Consider the following 20,546-nt stretch of genomic DNA (forward strand, 5'->3'; position numbering starts at 1 on the left):
GTGCAAAACTGTTTGACATTTTCTTCACTTTTCTCACTCACCTGTAAAGCAGTGATCTGTTCCGCACCAGTGGAGTCAAAGTGGCAGTGTTCCAATTTCCACATTACAGAACGTAGATGTTCCCTTTTTCTGGCTTCCCTTTGTTCAGAGTTCTGGAATAGTCAGGAGTTGTACAATGTTAGCATCTGATGTCTCATACAGGCGTGTCGGACTCCATTCCTGCAGGGCCAGAGTGTCAACTGGTCTTTCGGCATGTTTCAGTATTTATGTATGCACGTCCATTTTCCTTGTTCCACAGTCAAAGAAAAATAATAACAATGAAATTATAAATACCCCCCACCACCCCCCACCCCCTCCCCCCAATCCCAGCCCTTTCTCCCCTGGAATCAATTAAGCAGTCCCCGCTCACATGGTGGATGTCCCATCTGTCGGGGAGCCCTGGGACTCACTAAGTGCGTCCCTTCAGGCATTTAACGAGCTGTCAGCGGTGACGCCTTCGCTCGCCGCAACAGTCACCCCTGTCTGAGCAACGCACCCACCCCTCCCTCTAACCAGGACTGAGAAACTTAGTGCAGAGACGAGAGAGAGAGAGAGAGAGAGAGAGAGAGAGAGAGAGAGAGCAAGCTGCATTTTATAACAAAATATGAACAATACCTTGAAATAAGAAATATTTTCCTAAAATAAATTAGATATGTCCTAAATGTAAAAACCTACCTGACATCCAACAAAACTCACCATCCTCTTAGGAGAGGAAATGAAGTGCAATGAACTGGCAGCACAATGCATAGCTGCTTACAACCGTGATAGGGACAGTGAGTGACATAGATCACCTGATTAAAAATATGTCTGAACCACATTTACTTATTTATTTATTGTATTTATTATGTATTAATATATGATTATATTTTTCATTTTCTTTGAAAACTTTAATTATCTTTGTATTTTATCAATTATTACTTTCCATTAGTATTTCTAAATCCCAAATAACATTTCTTGTTTTCATGTGTGGTTACTGTTCATTTGTTTCTAGTCTTTAGCATTGTTCAGTGTTCAATGTATGTTTTCTTTTATGCTGTTAGCTTTGGATATACAAAATGTAAATATAGCTGCAAGCAGCAATGAGGGGCCCTATGAACATGTCCAATCTGGGTAAATACTAGGAGAAGGAGAAAAGAGTCCAAGTGGCATAGATTTCAGGATTTTGGACAATCTACATACCCGTGCGTGAGAAGATTCAACTTCCGGTCCATGAGAAACATTACATCGAAACATGAATGTGCATTAGAATAAAATGCTAACTTTGTCACACCACAAAACACGCAATTTTTCACGAAATGACTTGTCCTTATCACCCTTGATGGAGAGAATACCCAAGAGTACACATGTGCGATGGTGACAGAATCAGGTAAAGCGTTCCTGAGAAGATGAGTTTTAAAGCGTTATATTATCATTAGCTTCCTTCCCAAATTTCAAATGCCTGTAATTTGCTTGTTTTTTGAGATATCTGCAACTGCTTCGACATGGTACAACATGGTAGTGCCCTCTTCATGCCCAGTCCATTTCAAGTCCCTAGATTATTGCTGTAGATAGTTATAAGCATTTGAAATTTGTTGCCAAATTTAGTTTTTTTTAAACATGAGTTTCTCTGCCATCTTGGAATGGATCTCTTAGCTGTTAACATGGGTTTGTTAATGATTTTGAATGAACCAAAAAAATTGTCTAGTAGCATGTGTACCTCTGACAATAAAAAAAATATCTAATAAATGCATATTTTTTAGGGAAAATATTTTTTGTTTCTTAAATGACCTCAAATATATTATTTTGCATTTGTATTATTGTATTCATGATATTGATTTTGTTTTCCACTAATTTTAAATGGGTTTTCTGATGTTTTCAAATGTACCAACGGCTTCAATTAGGGTTTAAGGCTCAAACTAGGGTACAGCAAGGGTTAGGGTTAGGGTTATGGTTAGGATAACGGTAAATCTGAGGGTTGAGGCAAGTTTATGGTTGTGTTTAGCAGCTTGAAGAAAGGTTAGGACATGGGTTTGTTAATGATTTTGAATGAACCAAAAAAATTTCAAATGCCTGTAATTTCCTTGTTTTCTGAGATATCTGCAAATGCGTCGACATCATACAACATGGTAGTGTCCTCTTCATGCCCACTCCATTTCAAGTCCCTAGATTATTGTTTTAAAACAGTTATAAGCACTTGGAATTTGCATTATACTAGCATTAGCATTAGCTTCCCACCAAAATTTCAAATGCCTGTAATTTCCTTGTTTTTTGAGATATCTGCAACTGTGTCGACATGGTACAACATGGCAGTGCCCTCTTCATGCCCATTTCAAGTCCCTAGATTATTGTTGTAAAAAGTTATAAGCATGTGAAATTTGTGGCCAAATTTTGTTTTTTTTAAAATAGTTTGTTTCTTCGACATTTTGGAATGGATCGCTTAGCTGTTAACACCCTATAGGGAGACATGCACCATACACGTGCATGGGAAATTTCGGACCAATCGGACTTAGGGTTTTTTAGAAGAAACTTTTTATAGTTTTTGCCAAATTTTCAATCTGCAATCTCACGGCGGACTTTTATGAGTTCTTGAGGCATATTTGTTCCTCATGAGGAATGACACAAGTACACCTGGTTTCATGAATTTTCATCAAACGGGGTGGAATTGCCAGCTTTTTGAATCGGTTACTATAGCGCGAATCATGGTCATTCTTTCTGGCATAGTTACTCATGGTCTATAGTTTTGACCGGGTAATTTATATCATTTTTGGTCAAGGACTTTTCGAGTTATTTGACCATTTCCAGGAAAATAATAATAATAATAATAATAATAATAATAATAATAATAATAATAATAATAATAATAATAATAACAAAAACAATACGGTTCCTACTTCGTAGGACCCCTAATAATAATAATAATAATAATACTAATAAAAACAATAGGGTTCCTACTTCGTAGGACCCCTAATAAAGGAATGTATGTAATAATGCCAATAAACCAAACTGAATTGAAATAGAATTGAAAAACATTACAATCAAACCATCACTCTCTTATCATTACACATCATTACAAAGAGTTCAGCTAAGAAAAGAGTCCCCTCGATCTGCTGGTCCTCAGCCCACAGCCTCAGGACCAGCACATTGATATGAAATGATTTGGCGTCAACTAAATTATTACCTATCAAAAGCAAAATTACAATGCCTATCGGGACACACAAACACAGAATGCAGTGCTACCAGGGCCTAAATAAGACAGTACACCCTGGGAGAGTACCTGACCATAGTGAAAAAAATTAAAACCACCTTCACAGATTCAGTGAGCACAGACAGAGCTGCACTTCACAACCAAATGTGGAAAAAATAAATATATCAGGAAAATATACTTCCATGAATTCATCTGGCTCTGCCCATTTTTCAATGACCTCTCTGACCCAGAAATATTAAAACTACTCCTGGGCGAGAGAACGGAGGGCTCGACACACATAACACCGTTTTCCTCCGGCTACCACAAACTGAGAGACAGTGATTAATGGAAAACAACCACAACACACACACACGTGCACATGCACGCACACACACACACACACACACACGTTACTGTGTTACTGCTTTATAGATGTTATCCAAAGATTTATCATTGTTGCAACTTTTTCTCATCCAATCTTTGGCCATACAATTGTACAATTTTGTCATGCCAGCAAAGCATATTGAATTGAGGAGAGAGAGAAGAGTATGTGTGAGAAAGAGGAGAGAGTGAGAAGTGTGTGTGTGTGTGTGTGTGTGTGTGTGTGAGAGAGAGATAGAGACAGAGAAAACATCCCAATACGTGGTCGGTGAGAGCGTGATGAAGGGATATATTATAATGTACGAGTGTAATTCATATCAGACCAAGTACTCCCTCAATCCACAGTAGGTCAAGGTAAATGGGTATTGCTATGCTGTTTCTGTAACCTTGTAACACTGAAATTTGAAAATATATACACCCAGTGAACCTGGACCAGGACTTAAATCTCAGTTTAAAATAAATTCTTTGACAAATAAATGTGTTGAGAAAATATGCCAGAGACACTTTCCCTTAATGCAAAATACAAAAAATTTATATATAAAATAAATATCTTCTATAAATTATAACATACTGTCACAAATAATGAATTACAAAAGAACAAACTCATGCCAAAATGGTAATGTTATTCTCTGCATCACCATGATTGACTGACAAAATACGAGTCCATTCATGCAAGAAACCATTCAAATGTGACTTCTACAGTATTTGCGTGTTTAAATATAATGCATTTTTAAAATCTAATAGTTTATTATTATTATTATTACATGTGTATTTTTATCTGATTTGATCGACTGGGGTGTTTTAATTCACATTGCATATGCACAAAGCCTTCACAAAGCATTTAAAATATAATATTATTTATCGCCACAGCACAACACCTTTATAAAGCCTATATCAAGATTTTGTTGCTATGTCACATTTTCAAATGGAATTTTACATAGGATAAGTCTGTCTGGACAAGAGCATCTGGTAAAATGCTTAAATTGTAAAGATCAGTTTTAAACCTCTGGGACCCACTATTTCTTCACAAGGAGATAAGAGAAAAGATACTCAGGATACACTGTGGCCAGATCCTCCTGAATACAGCACGGTAGCCACTCCACAGCCCTTTTTCAAAGCACACAGTACACATTAGCTTTCCGGCGAACAATGCTGATTGGACAGCATGTTGTGCCTGGCCGCTAGCACATTCCAGCAGAAGCTGTAGCGCTCTGCGCAACAATGGGACTGGCTGCATTTGGCAGGTGTCTGTTGAAATGTCCCGCTATCAATATTATAACACATTATCCATTTATATGGCTGCATCTCCCAGAGCTATTTCAGTTTAAGTACCTTACACAAAGGGAACAGCTTAGTCCAACCCAGGATACTGAAGGAGCTCCAGAGGGGCCCTGTGATCTAGAGTGCCAGGACTTGTCTGGACAAGGAAGCCCAGTACTCCCCTGCCATCCCCTAAAATATTTGGGAAGTGGAGCATGTAGCGGTGGCCAGAGCTCTGGGCTTTAGGTTGTAGGCGCCAGAAACGTGGGTGGGAAATTCTTTCTCTACCTGAGAGGTATGTTTGGCTCAATCAATCCAGTGGAGAATCGTGGATAAATGCCTGCAGGGGAAAACTAATCAGTTATAACAGATGACCACTGAAAACCTGGAAGAATGCAAGTTGATTTGATTTGCCACACAAGGAGAGGTGACCTGTTCTAACAGACCGATTCTCTGGAACAGGTGGCTTGGGTGGGAGGCTATTCTCCACCCAGCCCTGGACCAAAAAGAAAAGATGATTAAAAGCTAGGTTATATTGGGATCTTTCACAAGGTGACATAAGGAGAGTGATTCGATTCCACCTCCGCAGGTGTCACAAACAATGAGATATACAGTCTTTCAAGCTCAAAGCATGATTAAATCTTGGGCTTCCAAAATGTCAGAACTGATGCGCTTGCACATCCAATATAGTGTGTTAATTACATTCCAGTAATTTATTCGTTTCAAAATGATAACTGCTTGCCTTGACATAATTCAACTAAGTGTGATGCATTAACCCCTGATTTAACTAATTAGGTCAGCGAAGAGGAAGGTTTGTTTTTTTTTTTCCGGAAACTGGTATGTTGGGTTGAAAGCCCATACAGTAAAACAAACTCTTACAAAGTATATATGGTCCTTATTTGATTTATATGCACTCTGTTAGAGCTGAATTAACACTGGACATTTTACTGTGCAGTGCGCTTCCCATTACTAGAGACTTCCTTCACAGTGTTAGTAACAGTCATTTGCTAAGCCAATAATAATAGTAATAATAATGGAAGAAGAAGAAAGATTTTTTTGTTGAACAACTGAATTAAAAACAAAAAAATACATAATTATAAAACAAGACTAAAACAGAGATGACTATTAGAAAATAGTACAGAGCCCATAATAAAAAAGAACAACAGTAAAACTTTTGTAAAAGCCAACTTAAACAGCAGGGCTTTAAAGTTTTTAAAAGACTTAACCTCACTGATCTGCAGTGGGAGGTCCACAGCATTTCCTCTTTGTTCTTTACCTTTGGAACTCAGAGAAGGCCCTTTGGCTTAAATAAGGCTTACATTTGTATAATGATTGCTTTTTTTGAAATAAATATTGTTTTTATATATTTGTTTACATAAATATCATAGGTGGAAAGTTATATTTTTGATAATGCCATGCACTTTATGCTCTATTAACTCTGCTAGCTTTGTTTTTGATAAATTACTCATAAAATTAACAGGAAGACCATAGTTTTTTTCTCTCAGTTATGCATCCACCCCGCCACCCATCCCACCACTTAATAAGCATATAATATATGTAGAACGCTATGACATTTAAGACTTCATGGAGCGTTTCTTCATCTTTTCTTTCTTTTTGTGTTTTTTGGAAGCGCCCATCCTTCATACCCTGCCTGCTCTCCTCATTTGATCTGCTGTTAATGGAAACTGTTACTTTTATTAAAAAAGAACATCATATGTCTTAAAAATCCTCACTGTTTAATGGTCATGCATCTTCTGTGGTCTGTGTGAGACAGGAGGGCCTGTCGGCAATAATCTGCTGAAATTTCCATTCTTTTTCAACAGTATCTCTACACTCTGAAGGTCAGTAGCAAATTATTCTAAAAGATGCAAATTGGTCTGCATGACCATTCCATTTCTATTCTCATGGAGAGGAACTGCAGTAGCCATTCAGCTAGTTTTGTTTTAATACCACTCAGTTTACTCACTGCTTTAATGCACATACTTTGCTTAAGTGCATACCATCATAACAATTTCCAGTACACACAATTACAGTGGTTCAGAGTTTCGTTTGGCGCTGCTGCCCCGAGAGATCTACCCAGCAGAGGCAAATTTGCATATATATTTTTAGTTTTTCCATCGGAACAACTTGTTTTTCTCACAACAACCGTCAGGTGGCAAATGTGAGTACTAAAAAAAAATCCATATCTTCGACCGCGGGACTCATAAGCACACAGCGGCTTGTGGTCAAAGTACCGCTGCTCTTATTTTCATGGTGAAGAAGAGGAAAATAAATTTTAATGATGAGCTGTAAATAGGGACAGCCTATTCTTCTTACCCATAATATTTTTGTGTGTATTTGAGTGAAATTTATGTGTATAAATGGGAGTCTTTAAAACAATACAAGTATCTTTAAACCAGCAACTATCATCAGTTGTTTTCCTGGAGCTGGAGCGACCAACATCAAGGCAAATTTGAAAGGGCTGGCTAAGCGTAAATGTAAACATTCCTAAACTATTGTTCATGCAGGCACTATCACACTATCTCTCCCACTACTGCTACAAACTTTATTGATGCACAATCGCAATACTTTGATAAGTCTTCTGAGTATTCCAGGGTAGTCTCTGGAATACATGAAGGATCTGTTTGGGGTCATATGCTCTTTTCTCTGTACATGCTCCACCCTTGGTTATATCATAAACAGACATGATGTTAACTATCACTGCTATGAACATGATACGCAACTTCATACATCTTTTAAACCAGGCAAAGTCTGTCAGCTAGCCGAAATAGAGGCCTGTCTTAAAGACGTAAATGCTTGTATGACTTAAAATTTCCTCTTGTTGAATTCTGATAAGACTGAGATTATGGTCCCAAAGAGATAAATTCCTAGTTTTATTTAAATATAGATGGCCTCTCTGTCTCTGCCAAAGCAGTTGTTAAAAACATTGATAGCATAACTATTGATTCAGATCTCTCCTTTCAGCCCACATAATATCACAAGAGTGCCATTCTTCCACCTGAAGACTATATCTAAATTAAGGAAGATGTTGTCCATCCAGGATGCTGAAAAAATGGTTTTGTGTCCTCTCAGCTGTAATTACTGTAATATTTTATTTTCCTGTTGTACCAATTCGGCCCCATTTCAAATTTAAAATTGACTATAAGATTCTACTGTTAACGTATTAAGCTTTAAACAGTTTGGTTCCAAATTATCTTATTGAGTTACTCTCCAGCAAGAGTACTTCGTTCTCACAGTGATGGCTATGTGAAAATTCCAAGTATTATCTAAAATTATCAAGGTAGGTAGAGCCTTCTCTTACAGAGCTCCTGTTTTATGGAACAATCTACCTATGCATGTTCGAGCTTCAGACACACTCTCTGAACTGTAGGGTCAAAATTTACCTCTTCAGTCAATCCTATAGTTAGTCTATCCAATAGTCCTATATCCTGATAAATGGTCAAGTTGAATCATGGAGTTTAGGCAGTCAGATGCGGATTTTATAACTGCTAAACTGGTAAGGACATCCTAGCAGTACTGCAGTCAGCAGGTGTTCCTCCATCAGCCTAGACCAGCTTATTGCTTATTATTGAAATTGGGTTGGGGCTCCAGAACTAGTAGCAGTAGTGGCTGCCTTAGGTATTACAGGTTATACACTGGTGGCTGAGGATTGTATAGTAGCTAGATGAAGCTTCTATACAAGTGCCTATCCTAGTTTCTTTGGCACAGAGAGTACACTTACTCTATGTGTATACCTCCTCTATAGCTGGGTTCCTCTTGAGATTTCTTCCCATTGGGCAGTTTTCTTTTGACAACGTTTTTTTTTTAACCTCACGTGCTTGCTATTTGGGGTTCAGTCCTGGTTTTTGCTCTTCTTCTGCTACTCTGTAAAGTGTCTTTGTGACAGTTTTCTGTAAAGAAATTCTATGCAAAGAAAATGGATTTGATTTGGTTTATTTTATAAGAGCATGTGCATTGCCTACATGACAAAATTCTCAGCATAAAATAAAAACAGTGAAGGGACCAAATCTACATCACAAGAGTTAACACTCTATCACAGTTTATTTTTACGCTGAACATTTTACTGTGTATCTGAGATTACCAAACATGCCCCCTATTAGCAAGATGGAAAGGATGAATCATCTCTCTCTTCAGGTATAAAAAATAAAATATTGTTTACTTATCAGATGGGGCTTATCCAGTTAAATGAAGCATCTCACATCTCAATTGTGTAATGTTCTTTTACACAGCTGGCTATTAACTGAAGCGACCCAAGTTAAGCACCTTGATGGAAGTCTCCACGTGGAATTGAAACCTGAGACCCTCTGATAATGAGCTAAGGCTACATTTATACAACAGGTCTTGATGCGAAGTTCAGATTTTTTGCCTGTATCCAATTTTTTTGACCGCCTGTTTACATCTACTTTTTAAAGTGACCCATATCCCATACCTGTGCTCACATGGTTTTTACAATTGAAACAACCTGTATGCGCAGACAAGGGTTTGGTTACTGAAACAAAAGTGAAAGCTATGCCACCATTGGCCACACACTGCCATCTAGAATGGACACATAATGAGAGAGAACACCGTTGCTTTTCGAAGCGTCTTAGGTCCGCAACGAACATCCTCTGTATTTTTGCCCATACCGACACTTCGCCCACATACTTAAATGGACGTAACCTTGTTTTTCACCACTGGACTTAGCCTTTGTCCTCCATTTAACTTCTTTTAACATTTACTGTTACCAGTGGAGAGAGGTTGTGCATGTGATTTACGTTACGCGTCATTCAAATGCGAAAAAAGTATGAGAATCATGTGCGAATCGGAAAGACCGGGAAATTCTGATGTGTGTTTAAATGATAGTTGCATTGGCAGATATCCAATTTCTATCAGATTTATTTCCACGTATGAATGTGGCCCAAAACCGATCTTAAAATGTCCAAATCCATGTGCTTTTTCCTGTTTACATGTTCATGCTACATATCCGATCTGAGCTACATGTGAGCAAAAAATCTGAATTGGGTCACTTTTACCAGATGGCATAAACATAGCCTAAGTTCTTTTACCCCTCCCTCCCCTCCTCAAAGTACACTACAGCCCTAGAGCTTACTGGTGGACATATATCTTAATTGCCTTCACAAGATTATGGCCTGTTTCAGCCATGACCACTGGTAATGCAAGCTCAGTGCAATGCTCGTTAGCAGAATTTCTGCTGTAGGGTTTTGATCCTGAACCTCATTTCCCTTTCTTCACCTCTCATACAAGGCATGAAGCACACACACACACACAGTTTTCATGTAATGTCAGGGGAAATCCCAAACGTATATAGAAATCTAAATAAGACTAAAAATTAAGTAAATACATTTCATTGTCATTACATTTTAACGACACACCTTTATTGCAGGAATCAGCTGATGTGTTAAGGTGGAAAATGTGGAGGGGATGAGTGTTAATTAACACTAAACATATGCAGAGTTTCTCATCACGCTCCTCCACACAGACAGGAAATGGGGGCTTAGAGCAGCACAGAGAATTCTGGATTTAAAGTCACTTTCACTGGCTCCTATAAATCAGACAGCCATCCATTTTGTAATAGCCTCTCCTCAGCAGTGTGAATTTGAATATTTCATTGAAGACGGATGGATTCCTAATCTTAGCTCTAAGCTGTGGCATTTTGTCACCAGTCCATTCTCCACTCCCTCTCATTTTTTTTTCTAACTCTGTATCTGTCATTCTTTCTTACACTTGTGCATATGCCTGCACACTTGTGCGGACACACACAAACACACACGCACAGGTATGTAATCCCACTGCAAGCTGATTTATTTGCAAAGCCATTTTCATTATTCTAATAAAGCTCTCTCCTTGTAGCGCACCAGTCATTTGTGTACCTGTTATAGTGTGTGCATTAAAACGTATGCAAGCAGCTTTTATGTGAAAAAACATTTTCCTGTAATTTCTTACAGCAATCACAGACTAGGTTTTGCAGCTAAAACACTGCAGGTTGCTACAATAAGTTATTTGCTCAGCTATGGTTGCATAGGTTATCGCTTGATTATCTGCTGCCAACCACATTCCAGGTGCCTAAAGGGTACCAAGGTATGGATAAGGATTTTTGGTTTTTACCGATTTTCACTGAAAAATACCCAGATTTTATTATTTTTTTTAAGAAAGGAACTGATCGATTTAAACCAATTTTTACCTGGATTTTGTTTCTGCACATCAGAAAGCTGTTCCTGCATGTGTGAGATTATGTAAACAATGTCTTCTTGTGATAAAATGACCCTGTCAAGCCTAATCCCAATCCCCATCTTTACTGTCACTAATTCCATCAAGCTTTTGCTTTGGAAAGCAAGTTTCCTCAGCAACTCATTGACAGCCATCAGTTATATTCACTGGTATTTGTACAGACTTTATCAGATTCACCACACCTACTACTTTGTTAATTAAGCAACTTCCTAGTACATTTCAGTTCTCTGCATTTAATTCATTTCACAAGATCTCCGCTTCGAATCATGCCTGACATCAGCCCACATTCTGTGCCAAAGTTCATTATATAGGCTACCTCGGGTTCTTGTTGAATATTGCTTTAATAATATCCTGTTTCCTTGAGTGTGAATTGTAGCTATGATGCTTCATGTCTGACTTTCCTGTAACAAATGGATTTAACATTGCAAACCCGTCTGATCTCACTCAAACTCAAACGGATTTGTAAATCCAAGCGTATGGATTGCAAAACTGAGGGCTCTGTAATTTACTTCTGTGTGAAGGGGTTGTATCTTTGCTCCTATGTTTCAATTGCTACTAATTCCTGGTGTCCTTCATGTGACATTTACAAACAAATTGGCCAAAACCCATGGCCATTTTTTCATCACATCTATTCATGAATGCCAACTGACAAGCTGCCAAAGGATACCGTATGTTTAGGGTCTGAAGATTAGGTTTTCTCTCTGACAATGGTCATATTTATAACAACTGTTATAACCTATTTTTCAGGGTTACACATGATCAGTGCTGGTTTTCTGAAGTATTTATGACGAGAATGTTCAGTAAAAGTTTATTCATAAATACCAATCAAAAAAATGAATGTTTTATAATCATTAGCATTGGGGTTGATTTTCATAGCAGCCTTTTCCATATGAAGCTAAATAGGATTGAACTTGGATAGTTTGTGGGTGGGAGTTATTGGTGAACCAATAGGGGGCGCTCTTCACAACAGGGCATGTCTGTGGCAGGGACACTGTACTGGAGGAGGTTTGCATGGCTACACAGAGTCAGGTTGTTCCTACCAAACTCTGAGATCCGTAATCTCATCATCCTCCAGCAGCATTGAATAAATAAAGTATTTCTGATCCTTGTCACCAGAGATGTGCTCTGCAGCTCTTTGATTATTGGTTACCTCCTCGCCATTCTCAAGTGCATTGGGATCAATGAAAGAGGGAAAAGGAACTAATGAAATGCAAGCTGATTAACATTGTTATTATTCATTCTGTAAAAATTAGGGACACGCCTGGGAACTTGAAATAGGCTTTTTTTAAACTGTGTATTTCCGTGGCAAATGATCTGTAGTTCCCTCTTTACAATTATAATCATTTTGCATTGATATATCAGGGAACAATATTATTAATTTTCCTGGAAATATTTACTGAGTATTGGAAAATGAAACTATATGAAAATGTTTGGTGATAATACAATGGGCCAGCTGTCGCTGATGCATTTCATTGATTGGCATTTTCAACATCATCAATGTAAACACTCCTGCTTTCCGACAAGATTACTACCACAGATACGGTGCTTCCTGTAAAATTTCAGTTTTGCTTTTTTAAACTGAAACCAATGTTCATAATCTAGCGGCATGGTTGCAAATCAGATTAAAGGCTCATCAAGATCACATTTTCCTTGGCAATTAGAAACCTGATGATATAATTCAGAAATCAGTGTTCCCAATGTGATGCCAATGGATCTTAAGCTTTGGCACTAATATAAAGTGTGGAATATAAACAAGAAATAATTACTCTTTTAAAAAACAAATTTTCATTTTTCATTTGATATAGATAATTACTCATTCATTCAGAAAAGCCAGGGCTCCTATTTCAGCTAGACATTTTATATTTGGTATACAGTTAAAAGTAAAACTGTATATCAAAAATAGAAATGGTTTTTTGTTGTTTTTAACCTGTACTCCCCCACATTGCATTTGAAATTAGTCTATTAATATGAGTGTAAAGGACAACAGTAAACTGTCAGTTTTAACTTAAGGGTATTGGCATTCATATCGGGTAATCCATATGGGAATTACAACCCTTTATTATACATTGTCCTCCAATTTTATATGAGCAAAAGTAATTGGACAATTGGCGGCTCAGCTGTTTCTAGTCCAACTGTGTGTCTTTACATCATTTGTTTGTCATTTCATCATTGGTTCAAGGTAACAAAAAGTTGATTCTTGGTGTAGAATTTGCATTTGGACTCTGTTGTGTTGACTGAATGAGGACTGAATAAGTGTCAATGCCAGGAAAGAAGGCAGCCATGTGGCTAACAATTCAAAATAAATCAATCAGAGACATAGCCAAACTTTGGGTGTGTCAAAATGAACTGTTTCATACATTGTTAGGAAGCAGGAATGTACTGGTGAGCTCAGAAATAACAAGTAACCTGGTAGACCACAGAAGATGACTGTTTTGGATGACTGGAAAATATTTTCAATTGTGAAGAGAAATTCATTTTCAACTGTCAAACAGATCAAGACCACTCTCCAGGATATAGGTATATTTGTGTCAAAGAGTACCATAAAAAGAAAAGACTACACCAGCATAACCTCAGTGGGTTCACCACAAGAAGCAAACCACTGGTAAGCCTCAAGAACAGAACAGTCAGGTTAGACTTTGCTAGTTTGCTTCAGGTTAAGTCAGGTTAAACAATAAAAAATAAAAAAAGAAACTGAAGAGTACTGGAACAAAGTCGTATGGACAAATGAGATGAGTATTAACCTGTGGCAAAGAGATGGATAGAGGAAAGTGTGGAGAAAGAATGGGACTGCACATTATCCAAACCACAATTTGTGAAACATGGGACAGGTGATGTTTTGGCTTAGGCATGTATGGCTGTCACTTGTACTGGCTCACTGGTCTTCATTGATGATGTGACTGCTGACAGCAGGATGAATTCTGAAGTGTACAAAAGCATCTGCCCAGATCCAATCAAATGCCTCAAAACTCATTGGACGGTGCTTCATCTTGCAGCAGGGAAATGACTGCAAATACTGCTAAAAAAAAGTAACCAAGGAGATTTTCAGGGCCAAAAAGTAGAATGTTCTTGACTGGCCATGTCAATCACATGATCTGAATCCAATTGAACATATGTTTCACTTTCTAAAGAGAAGACTGAAGCCCCTAAAACAAACAGAAACTAAAGACGGCTGCAGTACAGGCCTGACAGAGCATCTCATAGGAAGATACCCAATGTCTGGTGATGTCTACAGCTCACAGACTTCAGGCAGTCATCGAATGCAAAGGATATGCAACCAAGTACTAAGTATGATAACTTTATTCAAGATTATGTGAATTTGTCCATTTACTTTTGCTCTCATAAAAAGGGGGGCTATGTATAAAAAGGTTTGGAATTCCTACGTGGATCACCTGACATCGATGTAAATACCTAAAATTATTTCATATCCAATGTCCTGACGTACAAAGCCAAAACAACAAAACTGTGTCCCTGCCCCAATACTTTTGAATTACCTGCATATACTCTATATGGTGTTTCTGTTTGTGTTGCTGTTTCAATTTATTGTTCAGAGATAGCACTGTGTAATGAGGTCAAGAATACCAAATAATTCAAAGACAGAATATATATTTATTTGCTTCTAAAAAAGATTCAGTAAGTTTAATATAAGCATCCCTACTGGGAGAACAAATAGACTTACTAATAACTGTATCAGGGGCAAAGTTTTAAAATGCTTACTGTGCAAACTTTTTTGTGCATTTTTTCTCCTCTCATATTACTGCTTTATTGGACGCTTTTGGTTGGCTGACAGTCTCAACTTTTGCCATATTAAACTTTGCTCCGCTGAAAATATGGGCCTACTCTTTTCTGCAGGTTAGGAGGTCTATCGTAGAAGCTCTGTTCAATGGGCTGTGCGATAGCACGCCTCAGTCTGCGGCAGGTTCTGGTATTTATAAATGCGTAAGTGTTGTATTGTCATTCATGCTACAAGTTCAGTGACTCGCCATTTCGGAGCCATAATTCCATTATCTGAATAATTTAATGTTACAAGCACCCAATGGTTCCAATTACTTTGCATAATAGAGGTTTGTAATGTAATATTTTGGTTACACGACTTTTCATTTCTATTTAATTTTTTAAAGTTATTACTTTTGCAGAAAAGTGCTCCTAAGTTGAGGAAATGAATAAAAGAACAGGAACAATGTGAGGACAGATAGGAGCAAAAGCAGATGAGTTTTGCTGGCGATAAATTGCGCTCTTATCTCCTGTCCACAACACACAATGTGACAGAAGAGCTAAAATGCCTTGCTGGTACTTAAATATGTTTAAATCTATGAATTAATTACAAGTTGGTAAAAGTCTTAGTAAGTATTCTATAGCTTTTCACAATGCAGGAGATGTGTCATGTGAATAAATAGTCCAACTGTATATAATATAACAGTATATATTGTAATATAGTGCAGTGCCGTTCATGCACCAACCCCACTGCCAGTTCAGGAAAGCGTAGATATTCACAGATCTCAGACGAAACACATGGTGTTTCCTGTTGCTTTTCACATGACGTTGCTTTTTACAGCAAAGCTTGAATAGAGCAGAGTTGGAAGGAAGACCTGCGATGCGTGGCTTTAACGTCCAGTCCACTGGCACCCAATGAACCAGTGGGGGTTGTTAAATAGAAGGAACATGGACCGCTAACCAACTGGACCCTCCCATTCCCAGGCCGATGCAATCAGCAACTGTGCGTTGCCCTGTGGTGCAACCAGCCACAGTTGACACTGGCAGGGTCCACATTTGATCCAAGACCTAGGGTCTCATCCATGCACCAGAGAGTGGTGCCTTAACTAAATGAGCCAACCAGCAGGCCCCAGTAAATATATTGGGGGGCCAAAAAAGAGAGTTGAGGCGCTGTCCACCAGGGGGGCAGCACTGGTCCCACACACAGGTATGGCCATTGTGTTTTTGGCCCATTACCTAATCACCAGGCCTAATTAAAGTCCTGTTCACAGGCCTGAAGGGGGAGAGCTTTGAGGAGCTATGAGAGGGACAAGTGCTCTGTGCGGACACAAGTTTGTGTACATGTGTTTTGTTATTCCTTTTTCTTAGTAGAGTTTGGTTGACAGATTGGCCTTTTGTGTTTAAGATTTCTATTGATTGGGGTTTTTTCACTATTAAAAGGCGATAAGATAAACACTTCTTTTTATGTTTTTCCTGTCTGTTCACCACATGAGCAGTGGCCACCCCCAGCCCTGCCTCACAATATTTATTAGTAATGTTTGTTTTATTAACGTTTTAATGTAATATTTTATAACTTGTTTCAAGAATAATGTTAATAATAAACTATTAATTCATAATAAACATTATCACCATGACTGGATCAAATTATGAGGTTACTGGGAACATGATGGTAATGAGTTTCTGCACCTTTTTCAGATATTCCATAAACAGAGAATAAAAATGTTGTGTTTGCACATCTCCCTGTGTAAACCCTGGCCACTTTAAGTTTTCTGTCTGAATACGGATACAAACACCTTGTAGAGCAGCAGGTACACCTATAGATTAAGTTAGTGTCATCTCATCTCTGTACACCCCTAGTGCATAGCATAAATTGTATCTTCCTCATTCCTCAGTGTTATTATTATCTTCTCCACCCCCCCCCCCCCCCACAAGAAAGAAAAGGATAAATAAAATCTAAAACTGAAGCAAGTTATGCTGTAGGAAACTTTTGATGAGTTTAAGAAAGAAAATCAAAACTTTTTAATTGTTCAATCTGAGCCACTCACCTTTGGTCCTGATAGCGGCTTGTTTTCCACTTCGACTTCCATGGTTCTATTCTCAGATGAGCTGTTCCATCCCTTTTCGATTAATTATCAGATCACCTCTTTTTTCTGAAGCAAAACAAAAAGATTAAAAACAATTAATGCTCTCATTTGGGAACTCTAAATAAGAAGGACCCTTGGTCAACACAGAGCGTGCTCATTTATCGGAGGAAACAAATGATTGGAGAACAAATATTGTTCATTCTGGAAAGGCAATATTGTGCTCATTCAAAATAAACTCTTGGCTTATCACAGGCATTTGACATTAAATTCCGCTAACCTGTGAATCCAAGCGAATCTTAAAGACTTCTTATTTTTTGGGCAGAACTGACAAGGTAGCAATTAATTTTGAATGGAAGCATAAGTGTACGATGGGCTGTCAGCTCTTGTTAATTACTCCCTTTCTCTTGGTTTGGAGTTTTGGCTTCTTGGCACCCCTTTCCATATGTCATTTGGCTAAATTAGCTAATGTTTCAAAAGCATGAAAAATGGTCCAAACCAGCATTAAATTACTTGAAAATGTGACTCATCCTATTTATGAAAAAAAATGTATTTGGATTTTTTACCATCATACACCCAGTTGCAGTTGTAATCAGCACATCCCTCTGTAAATAAATAAATAAATAATAAAATGGGTACCCAAAGCTGGCACATGCTTCATTTTCTTGCTCTTTGTTCCAACCCTCCCTGCCCACCCTTTTGGCTGGGGTACTGTAATTATCTTCTGTCTCCTCGTGGGTGATCGTACACCTAAAAGACCACAGTCTCGGCATCACCCAGTACAGGAAGTGGGGATGAAACGCACACTTCTGCAGTGATTAATCTCTGAAACAATCCAGCAGTAACTCTCCAGCAGGAGCCGAGGAAATTTTTCGTCATCGCTTTAGCCCTGTAAGAGTGAGTAGGCTTGGCCGTACTGCGCTTAGCAGTACCCCTGTCCTGCTGAACACACACACACACACACGCACCCACCCAAAGTGCAGTTCTCTGTCTGCTCTACAGTATATAAACCAACATGGCAGGCCCTCGTATTTCCCCCTCTCAGATGCGGTTGCTATCCACCACTGGACACGAGTGGGGACCCAAATTCAGAAATCGTGCCCGATTAGCCACGGAGGCGAATGGGGGTTGCCGAGGCCTGTATTTGCAATCACACTCGATGCCATTGTTCTCCAAAGTTTGATTTCCCGCCGGCTTATTCTCTCACCGATGGGGGAAACGGGGGGTGGACATACCTATTCAGACCGCGCAACCGGTCTCTTCATTTCGTTCCCACAGAAGCACCTGCTAAGCAATTTTTTATTATTTTTTTTTATACTTCAGCCGCTTTTAATACCCTCTGCATGCTTTTCTGAAAACTTCAGGGCCAGCACTTTTTTTTCTCCCTTCTTTACTCTTAAATCACATTGCTGGATTTGCAATCCTTGCTTTTCACGGCAGCTGAAATCCTCAAATAATAAGAAAAGGCCATTTCATCCGATGAGAACACGGGCACTCTTTCGCTTGCTGTTTAGCAGATAGCAGCAGGTAATTACCTGTAGTTTATTGCTATGCATGGTGCACATGTATGTTAGGGGCTTCAATCTTTTGTAAAAAAGCTGGCTGCCAGTCAGACATTACCTTAGGCTAGTTTGTATTTCATTAACACATAATTAATGGCCACAGGTATGATATAGCCCCATGGGTATATGACTCTCTGGCTTCCTGTTGTAAAATGATTTCTCATTATAGGGCAGTAATTCTTAAGGGATCACAGGTTGGGTATGAAATACAGCCCTAATTACGTTCTGGATATTTTATGTCAGGTTCGATGAGAAAAGGTGGAGATGTTATACAGGTAGAACGATGTGGTGTTTTTAATTTACACCTCTTTAGTTAAATCCATATGCTGACTGCATTTCACACAATAATATACAGTGTATGCATTGTAGAAGAACAGTTAGCTGGAGCTAGTATATTCCCATTAACACTTAGCTATAATAACTCATTTGGAACAAATTGCCCAGATGCTGTTGTAAATTTGTCATATATTGTGCTGTATTTTTTGGATTACAGATTTAAGAATATTTGACAATATTTATATTATAGTTAATTAGAAAAAAAAAACTGTTCCCATGTGCATCATCATTGTCATCATCATCACTGTCAACATCATCAGACTGATCATTGTAATCAGTAAGGAAAACACTGTATAACAAGATGTATGTTTACTCATTCAACGCTCCCCATATTCACAGCTATTGATTTATTCAAATATAAAGCCAGTATCGTTCCCAAATCCTCATTTTAATTTGTTTATTTTTCAAATATCTGTGTCCTCTGAAGCTCATAATTTCACTCCTGTTGTGCGGGAGTAATCAAGCTTTCTCAGCTATTTTCAGGAATATAAAACGAAAAAACGAAATTTTTAATTGGCACAACACCCCCCCCCCCCAAAAAAAAGTAAAAATAAAAAATGAATAAATGAATAAATAAAAATAAAATAAATAAATAAATAAAAGTGGAGCATATCTTCAGAAGAATTGTATAGATACAATGGAATAATACTGTACAATGGCGTATTGTGCATGCACAAAAATGGGACCTACCTGACATGTAAAAAAAGGAGGGGGAGGTTGCCTCTCCCTCCCCCTCCACCACCACCATCCCAGCCCCACCACTTGCCACCATTTCCTGTTCTTGACCAGCATTTACATGCATTAATTATTAAGTGCAGCATGAGGAATAGTCTATTTCTGTTTTCTCTATTTTTGCAGACACAATGCATATATATATATATATATATATATATATATATATACACACATACCACTTTGATTTCATTAGGGGAGCTGGCTGGAACATGCCCCTGGCACGAAGAATGGGCTAATGGGCGTGTCACATGACTGGAGCTCCGCTGCTCTTCAATTTGTCACAACCAATAGGAGTGAAGCTGCATTACAACCAAATTGATTTTTTTTTTTCTGGTGCAGATATAAATTATTTCCATGAAAGGGCTCCCTCCTTGCACACACACACACACACACACACACACACATTTTAAAACGATTGGTTGCCATGAGTGAGATCAAAGGCTCCTCCTGCATGCTGGCTACTCTCCATCACCAGAAGCATGTGATTGTGTGGCGTAGTTATGTAGGCTTATTCGTAGCTGGTTCTACTTTCACTTCTTAATTCTTTATTATTTTATTGTTCCTGCTGAAGGAGTTTCAATGAAAAAATATACATTTCAAGGTCAAAGATCCTCATTCTATGTATATTTATTTAAGTACACTGCACCCTCATGTATATATATATATATATATATATATATATATATATATATATATATATATATATATATATTATACAAAATTGTAAGAAATTCTCAGCAATTATTAAAGTGTATTTTATACACTTTGGTTTCATGTGGAAATTACAGCACTTTTTATACATAGATGTTAATGTTATATAAATGAAAGTCATGTTTAGTACGTTGTCACATATCTTTTGTATGCAATGACTGCTTGAAGTCTGTGACCCATAGACATCACCAGGTGCTGTGTACCTTCTCTCATGATGCTTCAGCTCCAGGTGCTGTGTACCTTCTCTCATGATGCTTCAGCTCCAGGTGCTGAGTATCTTCTCTCATGATGCTTCAGCTCCAGGTGCTGAGTGTCTTCTCTCATGATGTTTTGGGGGGC

Source organism: Anguilla rostrata, chromosome 7 (assembly GCF_018555375.3).
Source record: "Anguilla rostrata isolate EN2019 chromosome 7, ASM1855537v3, whole genome shotgun sequence".
Classification (NCBI taxonomy): Eukaryota; Metazoa; Chordata; class Actinopteri; order Anguilliformes; family Anguillidae; genus Anguilla; species Anguilla rostrata.